This window comes from Phyllobates terribilis, unplaced genomic scaffold, assembly GCF_046119375.1.
Source record: "Phyllobates terribilis strain yellow unplaced genomic scaffold, ASM4611937v1 Scaffold_437__1_contigs__length_1545540, whole genome shotgun sequence".
NCBI lineage: Eukaryota > Metazoa > Chordata > Amphibia > Anura > Dendrobatidae > Phyllobates > Phyllobates terribilis.
The window spans coordinates 1,058,239-1,079,234 of record NW_027363197.1 but is presented as its reverse complement, the minus strand read 5'-3'; the positions used below and the strand labels follow the sequence as shown (position 1 = coordinate 1,079,234).

The following is a 20,996-nucleotide window of genomic DNA, read 5'->3' as shown; positions in this document are numbered from 1 at the left end:
CTAAAATCAGAAAGAATTGAATTCAATGTTTTTTGTTCATTTTGCTTGTTTGTCGGATTTTGGGATGGACTCTTTGGCTTTGCTTTTCTTCTCCTCATTGGATTTTTCATGTTCAAAGTTGCAGAAGCCAGATTACAAGCTCATTTTGGTTCAACTTCAGCAACTGTGCATTGCATTGCCATGTAATGTGATGCAATGCTATCTTTCTAGCTCTCCCTTTTTACTTCCTTTTGGATAAACAGACATATTAGGCAAGCATTTTGGAGCTTTCACCTAAATAACTACAGGTGGTGAGATAAGCTGCACAATATAATTGACCTTTCAGTATATTGTTGCACACACACCATCTATTTAGCAAATGCCCTTGTTATCAACAGCAGCCTTTTAAACTCACCTGAGCTAACAGGTATGTGCGCTGGTTACTCTGCTGCGCTTAAAATTTCTTTTTTGGTTTGCTACAATGCCTTTTCTGAAACGTTGTCTCCTTCTGCTGGAACACTGACTTCTTTCATTTAATGCCTGCAGACTATAAAAGAGAACCCAACCCAAAAAGTTTGGTTGATTAGTCTGTGGCATTCTGTTAAACTGTTGCTTATGGCGGTCTCTGTGAGCTTCTCAGCGACATTCAGCCAGCCAGGTATCCTGCCTGCAGTAGATGGAATGTGGCAATGGAACGCTGGCTGCGCGTGTCATAATAGGCTCTGAGCCTTTATATACCTGTGCACAGCAGCAGCCACCTTCAGTCTGCTGCTGGACAGCCAGCAGCAGCAGCAGCAGGAGAGGTATGTAATCAGGAGCCCTCCTGCTAAGGGTAGACAGCTGCTCGTTCCACCCCACCCCCCGCCTTAATTGGTTCTCCTCCCTTCCAACGGTGTTGAGGCGGGTGGGAACAGCAGGGGGTGAAGGTGCTGTGTTTAAAGAGGTGGAGTTATGCAGATCTAAAACGCGTGGATTGCAGCAGCAGCAAGCCGAAAAGTGCAGGCATGTAAGGGATCTAGAGGTTGACAACATGTCTTCTTAACGGGAGTCCAGGAGCTCATCTCCACAAATGGACTTTTCAGGATCCTTGGGTGGCTCCGTAGTTTGAAACCAATTCTGGTTATCGCTTCTCGGCCTTTTGGCTAAGATCAAGTGTAGTATCTGTTCTTATCAGTTTAATATCTGATACGTCCCCTATCTGGGGACCATATATTAAATGGATTTTTAGAACAGGGAGATGGAAAAAGAGCTTGCTCTGTCCACTCCACGCATTGACCTGGTATTGCAGTATCTCCAGGACCGGTGCACCCCTTCTTTAATGCAGTTTCTAAAATCAGAAAGAATTGAATTCAATGTTTTTTGTTCATTTTGCTTGTTTGTCGGATTTTGGGATGGACTCTTTGGCTTTGCTTTTCTTCTCCTCATTGGATTTTTCATGTTCAAAGTTGCAGAAGCCAGATTACAAGCTCATTTTGGTTCAACTTCAGCAACTGTGCATTGCATTGCCATGTAATGTGATGCAATGCTATCTTTCTAGCTCTCCCTTTTTACTTCCTTTTGGATAAACAGACATATTAGGCAAGCATTTTGGAGCTTTCACCTAAATAACTACAGGTGGTGAGATAAGCTGCACAATATAATTGACCTTTCAGTATATTGTTGCACACACACCATCTATTTAGCAAATGCCCTTGTTATCAACAGCAGCCTTTTAAACTCACCTGAGCTAACAGGTATGTGCGCTGGTTACTCTGCTGCGCTTAATATTTCTTTTTTGGTTTGCTACAATGCCTTTTCTGAAACGTTGTCTCCTTCTGCTGGAACACTGACTTCTTTCATTTAATGCCTGCAGACTATAAAAGAGAAGCCAACCCAAAAAGTTTGGTTGATTAGTCTGTGGCATTCTGTTAAACTGTTGCTTATGGCGGTCTCTGTGAGCTTCTCAGCGACATTAAGCCAGCCAGGTATCCTGCCTGCAGTAGATGGAATGTGGCATTGGAACGCTGGCTGCGCGTGTCATAATAGGCTCTGAGCCTTTATATACCTGTGCACAGCAGCAGCCACCTTCAGTCTGCTGCTGGACAGCCAGCAGCAGCAGCAGCAGGAGAGGTATGTAATCAGGAGCCCTCCTGCTAAGGGTAGACAGCTGCTCGTTCCACCCCACCCCCTGCCTTAATTGTTTCTCCTCCCTTCCAACGGTGTTGAGGCGGGTGGGAACAGCAGGGGGTGAAGGTGCTGTGTTTAAAGAGGTGGAGTTATGCAGATCTAAAACGCGTGGATTGCAGCAGCAGCAAGCCGAAAAGTGCAGGCATGTAAGGGATCTAGAGGTTGACAACATGTCTTCTTAACGGGAGTCCAGGAGCTCATCTCCACAAATGGACTTTTCAGGATCCTTGGGTGGCTCCGTAGTTTGAAACCAATTCTGGTTATCGCTTCTCGGCCTTTTGGCTAAGATCAAGTGTAGTATCTGTTCTTATCAGTTTAATATCTGATACGTCCCCTATCTGGGGACCATATATTAAATGGATTTTTAGAACAGGGAGATGGAAAAAGAGCTTGCTCTGTCCACTCCACGCATTGACCTGGTATTGCAGTATCTCCAGGACCGGTGCACCCCTTCTTTAATGCAGTTTCTAAAATCAGAAAGAATTGAATTCAATGTTTTTTGTTCATTTTGCTTGTTTGTCGGATTTTGGGATGGACTCTTTGGCTTTGCTTTTCTTCTCCTCATTGGATTTTTCATGTTCAAAGTTGCAGAAGCCAGATTACAAGCTCATTTTGGTTCAACTTCAGCAACTGTGCATTGCATTGCCATGTAATGTGATGCAATGCTATCTTTCTAGCTCTCCCTTTTTACTTCCTTTTGGATAAACAGACATATTAGGCAAGCATTTTGGAGCTTTCACCTAAATAACTACAGGTGGTGAGATAAGCTGCACAATATAATTGACCTTTCAGTATATTGTTGCACACACACCATTTATTTAGCAAATGCCCTTGTTATCAACAGCAGCCTTTTAAACTCACCTGAGCTAACAGGTATGTGCGCTGGTTACTCTGCTGCGCTTAAAATTTCTTTTTTGGTTTGCTACAATGCCTTTTCTGAAACGTTGTCTCCTTCTGCTGGAACACTGACTTCTTTCATTTAATGCCTGCAGACTATAAAAGAGAACCCAACCCAAAAAGTTTGGTTGATTAGTCTGTGGCATTCTGTTAAACTGTTGCTTATGGCGGTCTCTGTGAGCTTCTCAACGACATTCAGCCAGCCAGGTATCCTGCCTGCAGTAGATGGAATGTGGCAATGGAACGCTGGCTGCGCGTGTCATAATAGGCTCTGAGCCTTTATATACCTGTGCACAGCAGCAGCCACCTTCAGTCTGCTGCTGGACAGCCAGCAGCAGCAGCAGCAGGAGAGGTATGTAATCAGGAGCCCTCCTGCTAAGGGTAGACAGCTGCTCGTTCCACCCCACCCCCCGCCTTAATTGGTTCTCCTCCCTTCCAACGGTGTTGAGGCGGGTGGGAACAGCAGGGGGTGAAGGTGCTGTGTTTAAAGAGGTGGAGTTATGCAGATCTAAAATGCGTGAATTGCAGCAGCAGCAAGCCGAAAAGTGCAGGCATGTAAGGGATCTAGAGGTTGACAACATGTCTTCTTAAAGGGAGTCCAGGAGCTCATCTCCACAAATGGACTTTTCAGGATCCTTGGGTGGCTCCGTAGTTTGAAACCAATTCTGGTTATCGCTTCTCGGCCTTTTGGCTAAGATCAAGTGTAGTATCTGTTCTTATCAGTTTAATATCTGATACGTCCCCTATCTGGGGACCATATATTAAATGGATTTTTAGAACAGGGAGATGGAAAAAGAGCTTGCTCTGTCCACTCCACGCATTGACCTGGTATTGCAGTATCTCCAGGACCGGTGCACCCCTTCTTTAATGCAGTTTCTAAAATCAGAAAGAATTGAATTCAATGTTTTTTGTTCATTTTGCTTGTTTGTCGGATTTTGGGATGGACTCTTTGGCTTTGCTTTTCTTCTCCTCATTGGATTTTTCATGTTCAAAGTTGCAGAAGCCAGATTACAAGCTCATTTTGGTTCAACTTCAGCAACTGTGCATTGCATTGCCATGTAATGTGATGCAATGCTATCTTTCTAGCTCTCCCTTTTTACTTCCTTTTGGATAAACAGACATATTAGGCAAGCATTTTGGAGCTTTCACCTAAATAACTACAGGTGGTGAGATAAGCTGCACAATATAATTGACCTTTCAGTATATTGTTGCACACACACCATCTATTTAGCAAATGCCCTTGTTATCAACAGCAGCCTTTTAAACTCACCTGAGCTAACAGGTATGTGCGCTGGTTACTCTGCTGCGCTTAAAATTTCTTTTTTGGTTTGCTACAATGCCTTTTCTGAAACGTTGTCTCCTTCTGCTGGAACACTGACTTCTTTCATTTAATGCCTGCAGACTATAAAAGAGAACCCAACCCAAAAAGTTTGGTTGATTAGTCTGTGGCATTCTGTTAAACTGTTGCTTATGGCGGTCTCTGTGAGCTTCTCAGCGACATTCAGCCAGCCAGGTATCCTGCCTGCAGTAGATGGAATGTGGCAATGGAACGCTGGCTGCGCGTGTCATAATAGGCTCTGAGCCTTTATATACCTGTGCACAGCAGCAGCCACCTTCAGTCTGCTGCTGGACAGCCAGCAGCAGCAGCAGCAGGAGAGGTATGTAATCAGGAGCCCTCCTGCTAAGGGTAGACAGCTGCTCGTTCCACCCCACCCCCCGCCTTAATTGGTTCTCCTCCCTTCCAACGGTGTTGAGGCGGGTGGGAACAGCAGGGGGTGAAGGTGCTGTGTTTAAAGAGGTGGAGTTATGCAGATCTAAAACGCGTGGATTGCAGCAGCAGCAAGCCGAAAAGTGCAGGCATGTAAGGGATCTAGAGGTTGACAACATGTCTTCTTAACGGGAGTCCAGGAGCTCATCTCCACAAATGGACTTTTCAGGATCCTTGGGTGGCTCCGTAGTTTGAAACCAATTCTGGTTATCGCTTCTCGGCCTTTTGGCTAAGATCAAGTGTAGTATCTGTTCTTATCAGTTTAATATCTGATACGTCCCCTATCTGGGGACCATATATTAAATGGATTTTTAGAACAGGGAGATGGAAAAAGAGCTTGCTCTGTCCACTCCACGCATTGACCTGGTATTGCAGTATCTCCAGGACCGGTGCACCCCTTCTTTAATGCAGTTTCTAAAATCAGAAAGAATTGAATTCAATGTTTTTTGTTCATTTTGCTTGTTTGTCGGATTTTGGGATGGACTCTTTGGCTTTGCTTTTCTTCTCCTCATTGGATTTTTCATGTTCAAAGTTGCAGAAGCCAGATTACAAGCTCATTTTGGTTCAACTTCAGCAACTGTGCATTGCATTGCCATGTAATGTGATGCAATGCTATCTTTCTAGCTCTCCCTTTTTACTTCCTTTTGGATAAACAGACATATTAGGCAAGCATTTTGGAGCTTTCACCTAAATAACTACAGGTGGTGAGATAAGCTGCACAATATAATTGACCTTTCAGTATATTGTTGCACACACACCATCTATTTAGCAAATGCCCTTGTTATCAACAGCAGCCTTTTAAACTCACTTGAGCTAACAGGTATGTGCGCTGGTTACTCTGCTGCGCTTAAAATTTCTTTTTTGGTTTGCTACAATGCCTTTTCTGAAACGTTGTCTCCTTCTGCTGGAACACTGACTTCTTTCATTTAATGCCTGCAGACTATAAAAGAGAACCCAACCCAAAAAGTTTGGTTGATTAGTCTGTGGCATTCTGTTAAACTGTTGCTTATGGCGGTCTCTGTGAGCTTCTCAGCGACATTCAGCCAGCCAGGTATCCTGCCTGCAGTAGATGGAATGTGGCAATGGAACGCTGGCTGCGCGTGTCATAATAGGCTCTGAGCCTTTATATACCTGTGCACAGCAGCAGCCACCTTCAGTCTGCTGCTGGACAGCCAGCAGCAGCAGCAGCAGGAGAGGTATGTAATCAGGAGCCCTCCTGCTAAGGGTAGACAGCTGCTCGTTCCACCCCACCCCCCGCCTTAATTGGTTCTCCTCCCTTCCAACGGTGTTGAGGCGGGTGGGAACAGCAGGGGGTGAAGGTGCTGTGTTTAAAGAGGTGGAGTTATGCAGATCTAAAACGCGTGGATTGCAGCAGCAGCAAGCCGAAAAGTGCAGGCATGTAAGGGATCTAGAGGTTGACAACATGTCTTCTTAACGGGAGTCCAGGAGCTCATCTCCACAAATGGACTTTTCAGGATCCTTGAGTGGCTCCGTAGTTTGAAACCAATTCTGGTTATCGCTTCTCGGCCTTTTGGCTAAGATCAAGTGTAGTATCTGTTCTTATCAGTTTAATATCTGATACGTCCCCTATCTGGGGACCATATATTAAATGGATTTTTAGAACAGGGAGATGGAAAAAGAGCTTGCTCTGTCCACTCCACGCATTGACCTGGTATTGCAGTATCTCCAGGACCGGTGCACCCCTTCTTTAATGCAGTTTCTAAAATCAGAAAGAATTGAATTCAATGTTTTTTGTTCATTTTGCTTGTTTGTCGGATTTGGGGATGGACTCTTTGGCTTTGCTTTTCTTCTCCTCATTGGATTTTTCATGTTCAAAGTTGCAGAAGCCAGATTACAAGCTCATTTTGGTTCAACTTCAGCAACTGTGCATTGCATTGCCATGTAATGTGATGCAATGCTATCTTTCTAGCTCTCCCTTTTTACTTCCTTTTGGATAAACAGACATATTAGGCAAGCATTTTGGAGCTTTCACCTAAATAACTACAGGTGGTGAGATAAGCTGCACAATATAATTGACCTTTCAGTATATTGTTGCACACACACCATCTATTTAGCAAATGCCCTTGTTATCAACAGCAGCCTTTTAAACTCACCTGAGCTAACAGGTATGTGCGCTGGTTACTCTGCTGCGCTTAAAATTTCTTTTTTGGTTTGCTACAATGCCTTTTCTGAAACGTTGTCTCCTTCTGCTGGAACACTGACTTCTTTCATTTAATGCCTGCAGACTATAAAAGAGAACCCAACCCAAAAAGTTTGGTTGATTAGTCTGTGGCATTCTGTTAAACTGTTGCTTATGGCGGTCTCTGTGAGCTTCTCAACGACATTCAGCCAGCCAGGTATCCTGCCTGCAGTAGATGGAATGTGGCAATGGAACGCTGGCTGCGCGTGTCATAATAGGCTCTGAGCCTTTATATACCTGTGCACAGCAGCAGCCACCTTCAGTCTGCTGCTGGACAGCCAGCAGCAGCAGCAGCAGGAGAGGTATGTAATCAGGAGCCCTCCTGCTAAGGGTAGACAGCTGCTCGTTCCACCCCACCCCCCGCCTTAATTGGTTCTCCTCCCTTCCAACGGTGTTGAGGCGGGTGGGAACAGCAGGGGGTGAAGGTGCTGTGTTTAAAGAGGTGGAGTTATGCAGATCTAAAATGCGTGGATTGCAGCAGCAGCAAGCCGAAAAGTGCAGGCATGTAAGGGATCTAGAGGTTGACAACATGTCTTCTTAAAGGGAGTCCAGGAGCTCATCTCCACAAATGGACTTTTCAGGATCCTTGGGTGGCTCCGTAGTTTGAAACCAATTCTGGTTATCGCTTCTCGGCCTTTTGGCTAAGATCAAGTGTAGTATCTGTTCTTATCAGTTTAATATCTGATACGTCCCCTATCTGGGGACCATATATTAAATGGATTTTTAGAACAGGGAGATGGAAAAAGAGCTTGCTCTGTCCACTCCACGCATTGACCTGGTATTGCAGTATCTCCAGGACCGGTGCACCCCTTCTTTAATGCAGTTTCTAAAATCAGAAAGAATTGAATTCAATGTTTTTTGTTCATTTTGCTTGTTTGTCGGATTTTGGGATGGACTCTTTGGCTTTGCTTTTCTTCTCCTCATTGGATTTTTCATGTTCAAAGTTGCAGAAGCCAGATTACAAGCTCATTTTGGTTCAACTTCAGCAACTGTGCATTGCATTGCCATGTAATGTGATGCAATGCTATCTTTCTAGCTCTCCCTTTTTACTTCCTTTTGGATAAACAGACATATTAGGCAAGCATTTTGGAGCTTTCACCTAAATAACTACAGGTGGTGAGATAAGCTGCACAATATAATTGACCTTTCAGTATATTGTTGCACACACACCATCTATTTAGCAAATGCCCTTGTTATCAACAGCAGCCTTTTAAACTCACCTGAGCTAACAGGTATGTGCGCTGGTTACTCTGCTGCGCTTAAAATTTCTTTTTTGGTTTGCTACAATGCCTTTTCTGAAACGTTGTCTCCTTCTGCTGGAACACTGACTTCTTTCATTTAATGCCTGCAGACTATAAAAGAGAACCCAACCCAAAAAGTTTGGTTGATTAGTCTGTGGCATTCTGTTAAACTGTTGCTTATGGCGGTCTCTGTGAGCTTCTCAGCGACATTCAGCCAGCCAGGTATCCTGCCTGCAGTAGATGGAATGTGGCAATGGAACGCTGGCTGCGCGTGTCATAATAGGCTCTGAGCCTTTATATACCTGTGCACAGCAGCAGCCACCTTCAGTCTGCTGCTGGACAGCCAGCAGCAGCAGCAGCAGGAGAGGTATGTAATCAGGAGCCCTCCTGCTAAGGGTAGACAGCTGCTCGTTCCACCCCACCCCCCGCCTTAATTGGTTCTCCTCCCTTCCAACGGTGTTGAGGCGGGTGGGAACAGCAGGGGGTGAAGGTGCTGTGTTTAAAGAGGTGGAGTTATGCAGATCTAAAACGCGTGGATTGCAGCAGCAGCAAGCCGAAAAGTGCAGGCATGTAAGGGATCTAGAGGTTGACAACATGTCTTCTTAACGGGAGTCCAGGAGCTCATCTCCACAAATGGACTTTTCAGGATCCTTGGGTGGCTCCGTAGTTTGAAACCAATTCTGGTTATCGCTTCTCGGCCTTTTGGCTAAGATCAAGTGTAGTATCTGTTCTTATCAGTTTAATATCTGATACGTCCCCTATCTGGGGACCATATATTAAATGGATTTTTAGAACAGGGAGATGGAAAAAGAGCTTGCTCTGTCCACTCCACGCATTGACCTGGTATTGCAGTATCTCCAGGACCGGTGCACCCCTTCTTTAATGCAGTTTCTAAAATCAGAAAGAATTGAATTCAATGTTTTTTGTTCATTTTGCTTGTTTGTCGGATTTTGGGATGGACTCTTTGGCTTTGCTTTTCTTCTCCTCATTGGATTTTTCATGTTCAAAGTTGCAGAAGCCAGATTACAAGCTCATTTTGGTTCAACTTCAGCAACTGTGCATTGCATTGCCATGTAATGTGATGCAATGCTATCTTTCTAGCTCTCCCTTTTTACTTCCTTTTGGATAAACAGACATATTAGGCAAGCATTTTGGAGCTTTCACCTAAATAACTACAGGTGGTGAGATAAGCTGCACAATATAATTGACCTTTCAGTATATTGTTGCACACACACCATCTATTTAGCAAATGCCCTTGTTATCAACAGCAGCCTTTTAAACTCACTTGAGCTAACAGGTATGTGCGCTGGTTACTCTGCTGCGCTTAAAATTTCTTTTTTGGTTTGCTACAATGCCTTTTCTGAAACGTTGTCTCCTTCTGCTGGAACACTGACTTCTTTCATTTAATGCCTGCAGACTATAAAAGAGAACCCAACCCAAAAAGTTTGGTTGATTAGTCTGTGGCATTCTGTTAAACTGTTGCTTATGGCGGTCTCTGTGAGCTTCTCAGCGACATTCAGCCAGCCAGGTATCCTGCCTGCAGTAGATGGAATGTGGCAATGGAACGCTGGCTGCGCGTGTCATAATAGGCTCTGAGCCTTTATATACCTGTGCACAGCAGCAGCCACCTTCAGTCTGCTGCTGGACAGCCAGCAGCAGCAGCAGCAGGAGAGGTATGTAATCAGGAGCCCTCCTGCTAAGGGTAGACAGCTGCTCGTTCCACCCCACCCCCCGCCTTAATTGGTTCTCCTCCCTTCCAACGGTGTTGAGGCGGGTGGGAACAGCAGGGGGTGAAGGTGCTGTGTTTAAAGAGGTGGAGTTATGCAGATCTAAAACGCGTGGATTGCAGCAGCAGCAAGCCGAAAAGTGCAGGCATGTAAGGGATCTAGAGGTTGACAACATGTCTTCTTAACGGGAGTCCAGGAGCTCATCTCCACAAATGGACTTTTCAGGATCCTTGAGTGGCTCCGTAGTTTGAAACCAATTCTGGTTATCGCTTCTCGGCCTTTTGGCTAAGATCAAGTGTAGTATCTGTTCTTATCAGTTTAATATCTGATACGTCCCCTATCTGGGGACCATATATTAAATGGATTTTTAGAACAGGGAGATGGAAAAAGAGCTTGCTCTGTCCACTCCACGCATTGACCTGGTATTGCAGTATCTCCAGGACCGGTGCACCCCTTCTTTAATGCAGTTTCTAAAATCAGAAAGAATTGAATTCAATGTTTTTTGTTCATTTTGCTTGTTTGTCGGATTTGGGGATGGACTCTTTGGCTTTGCTTTTCTTCTCCTCATTGGATTTTTCATGTTCAAAGTTGCAGAAGCCAGATTACAAGCTCATTTTGGTTCAACTTCAGCAACTGTGCATTGCATTGCCATGTAATGTGATGCAATGCTATCTTTCTAGCTCTCCCTTTTTACTTCCTTTTGGATAAACAGACATATTAGGCAAGCATTTTGGAGCTTTCACCTAAATAACTACAGGTGGTGAGATAAGCTGCACAATATAATTGACCTTTCAGTATATTGTTGCACACACACCATCTATTTAGCAAATGCCCTTGTTATCAACAGCAGCCTTTTAAACTCACCTGAGCTAACAGGTATGTGCGCTGGTTACTCTGCTGCGCTTAAAATTTCTTTTTTGGTTTGCTACAATGCCTTTTCTGAAACGTTGTCTCCTTCTGCTGGAACACTGACTCCTTTCATTTAATGCCTGCAGACTATAAAAGAGAACCCAACCCAAAAAGTTTGGTTGATTAGTCTGTGGCATTCTGTTAAACTGTTGCTTATGGCGGTCTCTGTGAGCTTCTCAGCGACATTCAGCCAGCCAGGTATCCTGCCTGCAGTAGATGGAATGTGGCAATGGAACGCTGGCTGCGCGTGTCATAATAGGCTCTGAGCCTTTATATACCTGTGCACAGCAGCAGCCACCTTCAGTCTGCTGCTGGACAGCCAGCAGCAGCAGCAGGAGAGGTATGTAATCAGGAGCCCTCCTGCTAAGGGTAGACAGCTGCTCGTTCCACCCCACCCCCCGCCTTAATTGGTTCTCCTCCCTTCCAACGGTGTTGAGGCGGGTGGGGATAGCAGGGGGTGAAGGTGCTGTGTTTAAAGAGGTGGAGTTATGCAGATCTAAAACGCGTGGATTGCAGCAGCAGCAAGCCGAAAAGTGCAGGCATGTAAGGGATCTAGAGGTTGACAACATGTCTTCTTAACGGGAGTCCAGGAGCTCATCTCCACAAATGGACTTTTCAGGATCCTTGGGTGGCTCCGTAGTTTGAAACCAATTCTGGTTATCGCTTCTCGGCCTTTTGGCTAAGATCAAGTGTAGTATCTGTTCTTATCAGTTTAATATCTGATACGTCCCCTATCTGGGGACCATATATTAAATGGATTTTTAGAACAGGGAGATGGAAAAAGAGCTTGCTCTGTCCACTCCACGCATTGACCTGGTATTGCAGTATCTCCAGGACCGGTGCACCCCTTCTTTAATGCAGTTTCTAAAATCAGAAAGAATTGAATTCAATGTTTTTTGTTCATTTTGCTTGTTTGTCGGATTTTGGGATGGACTCTTTGGCTTTGTTTTTCTTCTCCTCATTGGATTTTTCATGTTCAAAGTTGCAGAAGCCAGATTACAAGCTCATTTTGGTTCAACTTCAGCAACTGTGCATTGCATTGCCATGTAATGTGATGCAATGCTATCTTTCTAGCTCTCCCTTTTTACTTCCTTTTGGATAAACAGACATATTAGGCAAGCATTTTGGAGCTTTCACCTAAATAACTACAGGTGGTGAGATAAGCTGCACAATATAATTGACCTTTCAGTATATTGTTGCACACACACCATCTATTTAGCAAATGCCCTTGTTATCAACAGCAGCCTTTTAAACTCACCTGAGCTAACAGGTATGTGCGCTGGTTACTCTGCTGCGCTTAAAATTTCTTTTTTGGTTTGCTACAATGCCTTTTCTGAAACGTTGTCTCCTTCTGCTGGAACACTGACTTCTTTCATTTAATGCCTGCAGACTATAAAAGAGAACCCAACCCAAAAAGTTTGGTTGATTAGTCTGTGGCATTCTGTTAAACTGTTGCTTATGGCGGTCTCTGTGAGCTTCTCAGCGACATTCAGCCAGCCAGGTATCCTGCCTGCAGTAGATGGAATGTGGCAATGGAACGCTGGCTGCGCGTGTCATAATAGGCTCTGAGCCTTTATATACCTGTGCACAGCAGCAGCCACCTTCAGTCTGCTGCTGGACAGCCAGCAGCAGCAGCAGCAGGAGAGGTATGTAATCAGGAGCCCTCCTGCTAAGGGTAGACAGCTGCTCGTTCCACCCCACCCCCCGCCTTAATTGGTTCTCCTCCCTTCCAACGGTGTTGAGGCGGGTGGGAACAGCAGGGGGTGAAGGTACTGTGTTTAAAGAGGTGGAGTTATGCAGATCTAAAACGCGTGGATTGCAGCATCAGCAAGCCGAAAAGTGCAGGCATGTAAGGGATCTAGAGGTTGACAACATGTCTTCTTAACGGGAGTCCAGGAGCTCATCTCCACAAATGGACTTTTCAGGATCCTTGGGTGGCTCCGTAGTTTGAAACCAATTCTGGTTATCGCTTCTCGGCCTTTTGGCTAAGATCAAGTGTAGTATCTGTTCTTATCAGTTTAATATCTGATACGTCCCCTATCTGGGGACCATATATTAAATGGATTTTTAGAACAGGGAGATGGAAAAAGAGCTTGCTCTGTCCACTCCACGCATTGACCTGGTATTGCAGTATCTCCAGGACCGGTGCACCCCTTCTTTAATGCAGTTTCTAAAATCAGAAAGAATTGAATTCAATGTTTTTTGTTCATTTTGCTTGTTTGTCGGATTTTGGGATGGACTCTTTGGCTTTGTTTTTCTTCTCCTCATTGGATTTTTCATGTTCAAAGTTGCAGAAGCCAGATTACAAGCTCATTTTGGTTCAACTTCAGCAACTGTGTATTGCATTGCCATGTAATGTGATGCAATGCTATCTTTCTAGCTCTCCCTTTTTACTTCCTTTTGGATAAACAGACATATTAGGCAAGCATTTTGGAGCTTTCACCTAAATAACTACAGGTGGTGAGATAAGCTGCACAATATAATTGACCTTTCAGTATATTGTTGCACACACACCATCTATTTAGCAAATGCCCTTGTTATCAACAGCAGCCTTTTAAACTCACCTGAGCTAACAGGTATGTGCGCTGGTTACTCTGCTGCGCTTAAAATTTCTTTTTTGGTTTGCTACAATGCCTTTTCTGAAACGTTGTCTCCTTCTGCTGGAACACTGACTTCTTTCATTTAATGCCTGCAGACTATAAAAGAGAACCCAACCCAAAAAGTTTGGTTGATTAGTCTGTGGCATTCTGTTAAACTGTTGCTTATGGCGGTCTCTGTGAGCTTCTCAGCGACATTCAGCCAGCCAGGTATCCTGCCTGCAGTAGATGGAATGTGGCAATGGAACGCTGGCTGCGCGTGTCATAATAGGCTCTGAGCCTTTATATACCTGTGCACAGCAGCAGCCACCTTCAGTCTGCTGCTGGACAGCCAGCAGCAGCAGCAGCAGGAGAGGTATGTAACCAGGAGCCCTCCTGCTAAGGGTAGACAGCTGCTCGTTCCACCCCACCCCCCGCCTTAATTGGTTCTCCTCCCTTCCAACGGTGTTGAGGCGGGTGGGAACAGCAGGGGGTGAAGGTGCTGTGTTTAAAGAGGTGGAGTTATGCAGATCTAAAACGCGTGGATTGCAGCATCAGCAAGCCGAAAAGTGCAGGCATGTAAGGGATCTAGAGGTTGACAACATGTCTTCTTAACGGGAGTCCAGGAGCTCATCTCCACAAATGGACTTTTCAGGATCCTTGGGTGGCTCCGTAGTTTGAAACCAATTCTGGTTATCGCTTCTCGGCCTTTTGGCTAAGATCAAGTGTAGTATCTGTTCTTATCAGTTTAATATCTGATACGTCCCCTATCTGGGGACCATATATTAAATGGATTTTTAGAACAGGGAGATGGAAAAAGAGCTTGCTCTGTCCACTCCACGCATTGACCTGGTATTGCAGTATCTCCAGGACCGGTGCACCCCTTCTTTAATGCAGTTTCTAAAATCAGAAAGAATTGAATTCAATGTTTTTTGTTCATTTTGCTTGTTTGTCGGATTTTGGGATGGACTCTTTGGCTTTGCTTTTCTTCTCCTCATTGGATTTTTCATGTTCAAAGTTGCAGAAGCCAGATTACAAGCTCATTTTGGTTCAACTTCAGCAACTGTGCATTGCATTGCCATGTAATGTGATGCAATGCTATCTTTCTAGCTCTCCCTTTTTACTTCCTTTTGGATAAACAGACATATTAGGCAAGCATTTTGGAGCTTTCACCTAAATAACTACAGGTGGTGAGATAAGCTGCACAATATAATTGACCTTTCAGTATATTGTTGCACACACACCATCTATTTAGCAAATGCCCTTGTTATCAACAGCAGCCTTTTAAACTCACCTGAGCTAACAGGTATGTGCGCTGGTTACTCTGCTGCGCTTAAAATTTCTTTTTTGGTTTGCTACAATGCCTTTTCTGAAACGTTGTCTCCTTCTGCTGGAACACTGACTTCTTTCATTTAATGCCTGCAGACTATAAAAGAGAACCCAACCCAAAAAGTTTGGTTGATTAGTCTGTGGCATTCTGTTAAACTGTTGCTTATGGCGGTCTCTGTGAGCTTCTCAGCGACATTCAGCCAGCCAGGTATCCTGCCTGCAGTAGATGGAATGTGGCAATGGAACGCTGGCTGCGCGTGTCATAATAGGCTCTGAGCCTTTATATACCTGTGCACAGCAGCAGCCACCTTCAGTCTGCTGCTGGACAGCCAGCAGCAGCAGCAGCAGGAGAGGTATGTAATCAGGAGCCCTCCTGCTAAGGGTAGACAGCTGCTCGTTCCACCCCACCCCCCGCCTTAATTGGTTCTCCTCCCTTCCAACGGTGTTGAGGCGGGTGGGAACAGCAGGGGGTGAAGGTGCTGTGTTTAAAGAGGTGGAGTTATGCAGATCTAAAACGCGTGGATTGCAGCAGCAGCAAGCCGAAAAGTGCAGGCATGTAAGGGATCTAGAGGTTGACAACATGTCTTCTTAACGGGAGTCCAGGAGCTCATCTCCACAAATGGACTTTTCAGGATCCTTGGGTGGCTCCGTAGTTTGAAACCAATTCTGGTTATCGCTTCTCGGCCTTTTGGCTAAGATCAAGTGTAGTATCTGTTCTTATCAGTTTAATATCTGATACGTCCCCTATCTGGGGACCATATATTAAATGGATTTTTAGAACAGGGAGATGGAAAAAGAGCTTGCTCTGTCCACTCCACGCATTGACCTGGTATTGCAGTATCTCCAGGACCGGTGCACCCCTTCTTTAATGCAGTTTCTAAAATCAGAAAGAATTGAATTCAATGTTTTTTGTTCATTTTGCTTGTTTGTCGGATTTTGGGATGGACTCTTTGGCTTTGCTTTTCTTCTCCTCATTGGATTTTTCATGTTCAAAGTTGCAGAAGCCAGATTACAAGCTCATTTTGGTTCAACTTCAGCAACTGTGCATTGCATTGCCATGTAATGTGATGCAATGCTATCTTTCTAGCTCTCCCTTTTTACTTCCTTTTGGATAAACAGACATATTAGGCAAGCATTTTGGAGCTTTCACCTAAATAACTACAGGTGGTGAGATAAGCTGCACAATATAATTGACCTTTCAGTATATTGTTGCACACACACCATCTATTTAGCAAATGCCCTTGTTATCAACAGCAGCCTTTTAAACTCACCTGAGCTAACAGGTATGTGCGCTGGTTACTCTGCTGCGCTTAAAATTTCTTTTTTGGTTTGCTACAATGCCTTTTCTGAAACGTTGTCTCCTTCTGCTGGAACACTGACTTCTTTCATTTAATGCCTGCAGACTATAAAAGAGAACCCAACCCAAAAAGTTTGGTTGATTAGTCTGTGGCATTCTGTTAAACTGTTGCTTATGGCGGTCTCTGTGAGCTTCTCAGCGACATTCAGCCAGCCAGGTATCCTGCCTGCAGTAGATGGAATGTGGCAATGGAACGCTGGCTGCGCGTGTCATAATAGGCTCTGAGCCTTTATATACCTGTGCACAGCAGCAGCCACCTTCAGTCTGCTGCTGGACAGCCAGCAGCAGCAGCAGCAGGAGAGGTATGTAATCAGGAGCCCTCCTGCTAAGGGTAGACAGCTGCTCATTCCACCCCACCCCCCGCCTTAATTGGTTCTCCTCCCTTCCAACGGTGTTGAGGCGGGTGGGGATAGCAGGGGGTGAAGGTGCTGTGTTTAAAGAGGTGGAGTTATGCAGATCTAAAACGCGTGGATTGCAGCAGCAGCAAGCCGAAAAGTGCAGGCATGTAAGGGATCTAGAGGTTGACAACATGTCTTCTTAACGGGAGTCCAGGAGCTCATCTCCACAAATGGACTTTTCAGGATCCTTGGGTGGCTCCGTAGTTTGAAACCAATTCTGGTTATCGCTTCTCGGCCTTTTGGCTAAGATCAAGTGTAGTATCTGTTCTTATCAGTTTAATATCTGATACGTCCCCTATCTGGGGACCATATATTAAATGGATTTTTAGAACAGGGAGATGGAAAAAGAGCTTGCTCTGTCCACTCCACGCATTGACCTGGTATTGCAGTATCTCCAGGACCGGTGCACCCCTTCTTTAATGCAGTTTCTAAAATCAGAAAGAATTGAATTCAATGTTTTTTGTTCATTTTGCTTGTTTGTCGGATTTTGGGATGGACTCTTTGGCTTTGTTTTTCTTCTCCTCATTGGATTTTTCATGTTCAAAGTTGCAGAAGCCAGATTACAAGCTCATTTTGGTTCAACTTCAGCAACTGTGCATTGCATTGCCATGTAATGTGATGCAATGCTATCTTTCTAGCTCTCCCTTTTTACTTCCTTTTGGATAAACAGACATATTAGGCAAGCATTTTGGAGCTTTCACCTAAATAACTACAGGTGGTGAGATAAGCTGCACAATATAATTGACCTTTCAGTATATTGTTGCACACACACCATCTATTTAGCAAATGCCCTTGTTATCAACAGCAGCCTTTTAAACTCACCTGAGCTAACAGGTATGTGCGCTGGTTACTCTGCTGCGCTTAAAATTTCTTTTTTGGTTTGCTACAATGCCTTTTCTGAAACGTTGTCTCCTTCTGCTGGAACACTGACTTCTTTCATTTAATGCCTGCAGACTATAAAAGAGAACCCAACCCAAAAAGTTTGGTTGATTAGTCTGTGGCATTCTGTTAAACTGTTGCTTATGGCGGTCTCTGTCAGCTTCTCAGCGACATTCAGCCAGCCAGGTATCCTGCCTGCAGTAGATGGAATGTGGCAATGGAACGCTGGCTGCGCGTGTCATAATAGGCTCTGAGCCTTTATATACCTGTGCACAGCAGCAGCCACCTTCAGTCTGCTGCTGGACAGCCAGCAGCAGCAGCAGCAGGAGAGGTATGTAATCAGGAGCCCTCCTGCTAAGGGTAGACAGCTGCTCGTTCCACCCCACCCCCCGCCTTAATTGGTTCTCCTCCCTTCCAACGGTGTTGAGGCGGGTGGGAACAGCAGGGGGTGAAGGTGCTGTGTTTAAAGAGGTGGAGTTATGCAGATCTAAAACGCGTGGATTGCAGCATCAGCAAGCCGAAAAGTGCAGGCATGTAAGGGATCTAGAGGTTGACAACATGTCTTCTTAACGGGAGTCCAGGAGCTCATCTCCACAAATGGACTTTTCAGGATCCTTGGGTGGCTCCGTAGTTTGAAACCAATTCTGGTTATCGCTTCTCGGCCTTTTGGCTAAGATCAAGTGTAGTATCTGTTCTTATCAGTTTAATATCTGATACGTCCCCTATCTGGGGACCATATATTAAATGGATTTTTAGAACAGGGAGATGGAAAAAGAGCTTGCTCTGTCCACTCCACGCATTGACCTGGTATTGCAGTATCTCCAGGACCGGTGCACCCCTTCTTTAATGCAGTTTCTAAAATCAGAAAGAATTGAATTCAATGTTTTTTGTTCATTTTGCTTGTTTGTCGGATTTTGGGATGGACTCTTTGGCTTTGTTTTTCTTCTCCTCATTGGATTTTTCATGTTCAAAGTTGCAGAAGCCAGATTACAAGCTCATTTTGGTTCAACTTCAGCAACTGTGCATTGCATTGCCATGTAATGTGATGCAATGCTATCTTTCTAGCTCTCCCTTTTTACTTCCTTTTGGATAAACAGACATATTAGGCAAGCATTTTGGAGCTTTCACCTAAATAACTACAGGTGGTGAGATAAGCTGCACAATATAATTGACCTTTCAGTATATTGTTGCACACACACCATCTATTTAGCAAATGCCCTTGTTATCAACAGCAGCCTTTTAAACTCACCTGAGCTAACAGGTATGTGCGCTGGTTACTCTGCTGCGCTTAAAATTTCTTTTTTGGTTTGCTACAATGCCTTTTCTGAAACGTTGTCTCCTTCTGCTGGAACACTGACTTCTTTCATTTAATGCCTGCAGACTATAAAAGAGAACCCAACCCAAAAAGTTTGGTTGATTAGTCTGTGGCATTCTGTTAAACTGTTGCTTATGGCGGTCTCTGTGAGCTTCTCAGCGACATTCAGCCAGCCAGGTATCCTGCCTGCAGTAGATGGAATGTGGCAATGGAACGCTGGCTGCGCGTGTCATAATAGGCTCTGAGCCTTTATATACCTGTGCACAGCAGCAGCCACCTTCAGTCTGCTGCTGGACAGCCAGCAGCAGCAGCAGCAGGAGAGGTATGTAACCAGGAGCCCTCCTGCTAAGGGTAGACAGCTGCTCGTTCCACCCCACCCCCCGCCTTAATTGGTTCTCCTCCCTTCCAACGGTGTTGAGGCGGGTGGGAACAGCAGGGGGTGAAGGTGCTGTGTTTAAAGAGGTGGAGTTATGCAGATCTAAAACGCGTGGATTGCAGCATCAGCAAGCCGAAAAGTGCAGGCATGTAAGGGATCTAGAGGTTGACAACATGTCTTCTTAACGGGAGTCCAGGAGCTCATCTCCACAAATGGACTTTTCAGGATCCTTGGGTGGCTCCGTAGTTTGAAACCAATTCTGGTTATCGCTTCTCGGCCTTTTGGCTAAGATCAAGTGTAGTATCTGTTCTTATCAGTTTAATATCTGATACGTCCCCTATCTGGGGACCATATATTAAATGGATTTTTAGAACAGGGAGATGGAAAAAGAGCTTGCTCTGTCCACTCCACGCATTGACCTGGTATTGCAGTATCTCCAGGACCGGTGCACCCCTTCTTTAATGCAGTTTCTAAAATCAGAAAGAATTGAATTCAATGTTTTTTGTTCATTTTGCTTGTTTGTCGGATTTTGGGATGGACTCTTTGGCTTTGCTTTTCTTCTCCTCATTGGATTTTTCATGTTCAAAGTTGCAGAAGCCAGATTACAAGCTCATTTTGGTTCAACTTCAGCAACTGTGCATTGCATTGCCATGTAATGTGATGCAATGCTATCTTTCTAGCTCTCCCTTTTTACTTCCTTTTGGATAAACAGACATATTAGGCAAGCATTTTGGAGCTTTCACCTAAATAACTACAGGTGGTGAGATAAGCTGCACAATATAATTGACCTTTCAGTATATTGTTGCACACACACCATCTATTTAGCAAATGCCCTTGTTATCAACAGCAGCCTTTTAAACTCACCTGAGCTAACAGGTATGTGCGCTGGTTACTCTGCTGCGCTTAAAATTTCTTTTTTGGTTTGCTACAATGCCTTTTCTGAAACGTTGTCTCCTTCTGCTGGAACACTGACTTCTTTCATTTAATGCCTGCAGACTATAAAAGAGAACCCAACCCAAAAAGTTTGGTTGATTAGTCTGTGGCATTCTGTTAAACTGTTGCTTATGGCGGTCTCTGTGAGCTTCTCAGCGACATTCAGCCAGCCAGGTATCCTGCCTGCAGTAGATGGAATGTGGCAATGGAACGCTGGCTGCGCGTGTCATAATAGGCTCTGAGCCTTTATATACCTGTGCACAGCAGCAGCCACCTTCAGTCTGCTGCTGGACAGCCAGCAGCAGCAGCAGCAGGAGAGGTATGTAATCAGGAGCCCTCCTGCTAAGGGTAGACAGCTGCTCGTTCCACCCCACCCCCCGCCTTAATTGGTTCTCCTCCCTTCCAACGGTGTTGAGGCGGGTGGGAACAGCAGGGGGTGAAGGTGCTGTGTTTAAAGAGGTGGAGTTATGCAGATCTAAAACGCGTGGATTGCAGCAGCAGCAAGCCGAAAAGTGCAGGCATGTAAGGGATCTAGAGGTTGACAACATGTCTTCTTAACGGGAGTCCAGGAGCTCATCTCCACAAATGGACTTTTCAGGATCCTTGGGTGGCTCCGTAGTTTGAAACCAATTCTGGTTATCGCTTCTCGGCCTTTTGGCTAAGATCAAGTGTAGTATCTGTTCTTATCAGTTTAATATCTGATACGTCCCCTATCTGGGGACCATATATTAAATGGATTTTTAGAACAGGGAGATGGAAAAAGAGCTTGCTCTGTCCACTCCACGCATTGACCTGGTATTGCAGTATCTCCAGGACCGGTGCACCCCTTCTTTAATGCAGTTTCTAAAATCAGAAAGAATTGAATTCAATGTTTTTTGTTCATTTTGCTTGTTTGTCGGATTTTGGGATGGACTCTTTGGCTTTGCTTTTCTTCTCCTCATTGGAT

General features: G+C 44.8%; 16 non-coding genes across 16 annotated transcripts; all 16 read left to right on the top strand.

Moving 5' to 3' along the window:
* Positions 1-1,101: 1,101 nt before the first annotated feature.
* On the top strand, positions 1,102-1,292 carry LOC141228941 (U2 spliceosomal RNA). Its single transcript, XR_012295735.1, has one exon. It is a non-coding gene; the product is annotated as a U2 spliceosomal RNA (small nuclear RNA).
* A 1,115-nt stretch (positions 1,293-2,407) lies between these two features.
* LOC141228940 (U2 spliceosomal RNA) lies at positions 2,408-2,598 on the top strand. Its single transcript, XR_012295734.1, has one exon. It is a non-coding gene; the product is annotated as a U2 spliceosomal RNA (small nuclear RNA).
* A 1,115-nt stretch (positions 2,599-3,713) lies between these two features.
* Positions 3,714-3,904, top strand: LOC141228939 (U2 spliceosomal RNA). Its single transcript, XR_012295733.1, has one exon. It is a non-coding gene; the product is annotated as a U2 spliceosomal RNA (small nuclear RNA).
* Positions 3,905-5,019: 1,115 nt separating this feature from the next.
* LOC141228938 (U2 spliceosomal RNA) lies at positions 5,020-5,210 on the top strand. Its single transcript, XR_012295732.1, has one exon. It is a non-coding gene; the product is annotated as a U2 spliceosomal RNA (small nuclear RNA).
* Positions 5,211-6,325: 1,115 nt separating this feature from the next.
* On the top strand, positions 6,326-6,516 carry LOC141228937 (U2 spliceosomal RNA). The gene has a single exon (XR_012295731.1). It is a non-coding gene; the product is annotated as a U2 spliceosomal RNA (small nuclear RNA).
* A 1,115-nt stretch (positions 6,517-7,631) lies between these two features.
* LOC141228935 (U2 spliceosomal RNA) lies at positions 7,632-7,822 on the top strand. Its single transcript, XR_012295729.1, has one exon. It is a non-coding gene; the product is annotated as a U2 spliceosomal RNA (small nuclear RNA).
* Positions 7,823-8,937: 1,115 nt separating this feature from the next.
* LOC141228934 (U2 spliceosomal RNA) lies at positions 8,938-9,128 on the top strand. Its single transcript, XR_012295728.1, has one exon. It is a non-coding gene; the product is annotated as a U2 spliceosomal RNA (small nuclear RNA).
* A 1,115-nt stretch (positions 9,129-10,243) lies between these two features.
* On the top strand, positions 10,244-10,434 carry LOC141228933 (U2 spliceosomal RNA). Its single transcript, XR_012295727.1, has one exon. It is a non-coding gene; the product is annotated as a U2 spliceosomal RNA (small nuclear RNA).
* A 1,112-nt stretch (positions 10,435-11,546) lies between these two features.
* On the top strand, positions 11,547-11,737 carry LOC141228932 (U2 spliceosomal RNA). The gene has a single exon (XR_012295726.1). It is a non-coding gene; the product is annotated as a U2 spliceosomal RNA (small nuclear RNA).
* Positions 11,738-12,852: 1,115 nt separating this feature from the next.
* On the top strand, positions 12,853-13,043 carry LOC141228931 (U2 spliceosomal RNA). The gene has a single exon (XR_012295725.1). It is a non-coding gene; the product is annotated as a U2 spliceosomal RNA (small nuclear RNA).
* Positions 13,044-14,158: 1,115 nt separating this feature from the next.
* Positions 14,159-14,349, top strand: LOC141228930 (U2 spliceosomal RNA). The gene has a single exon (XR_012295724.1). It is a non-coding gene; the product is annotated as a U2 spliceosomal RNA (small nuclear RNA).
* A 1,115-nt stretch (positions 14,350-15,464) lies between these two features.
* LOC141228929 (U2 spliceosomal RNA) lies at positions 15,465-15,655 on the top strand. The gene has a single exon (XR_012295723.1). It is a non-coding gene; the product is annotated as a U2 spliceosomal RNA (small nuclear RNA).
* A 1,115-nt stretch (positions 15,656-16,770) lies between these two features.
* LOC141228927 (U2 spliceosomal RNA) lies at positions 16,771-16,961 on the top strand. Its single transcript, XR_012295722.1, has one exon. It is a non-coding gene; the product is annotated as a U2 spliceosomal RNA (small nuclear RNA).
* A 1,115-nt stretch (positions 16,962-18,076) lies between these two features.
* On the top strand, positions 18,077-18,267 carry LOC141228926 (U2 spliceosomal RNA). The gene has a single exon (XR_012295721.1). It is a non-coding gene; the product is annotated as a U2 spliceosomal RNA (small nuclear RNA).
* Positions 18,268-19,382: 1,115 nt separating this feature from the next.
* On the top strand, positions 19,383-19,573 carry LOC141228925 (U2 spliceosomal RNA). Its single transcript, XR_012295720.1, has one exon. It is a non-coding gene; the product is annotated as a U2 spliceosomal RNA (small nuclear RNA).
* Positions 19,574-20,688: 1,115 nt separating this feature from the next.
* Positions 20,689-20,879, top strand: LOC141228923 (U2 spliceosomal RNA). Its single transcript, XR_012295718.1, has one exon. It is a non-coding gene; the product is annotated as a U2 spliceosomal RNA (small nuclear RNA).
* Positions 20,880-20,996: the final 117 nt, after the last annotated feature.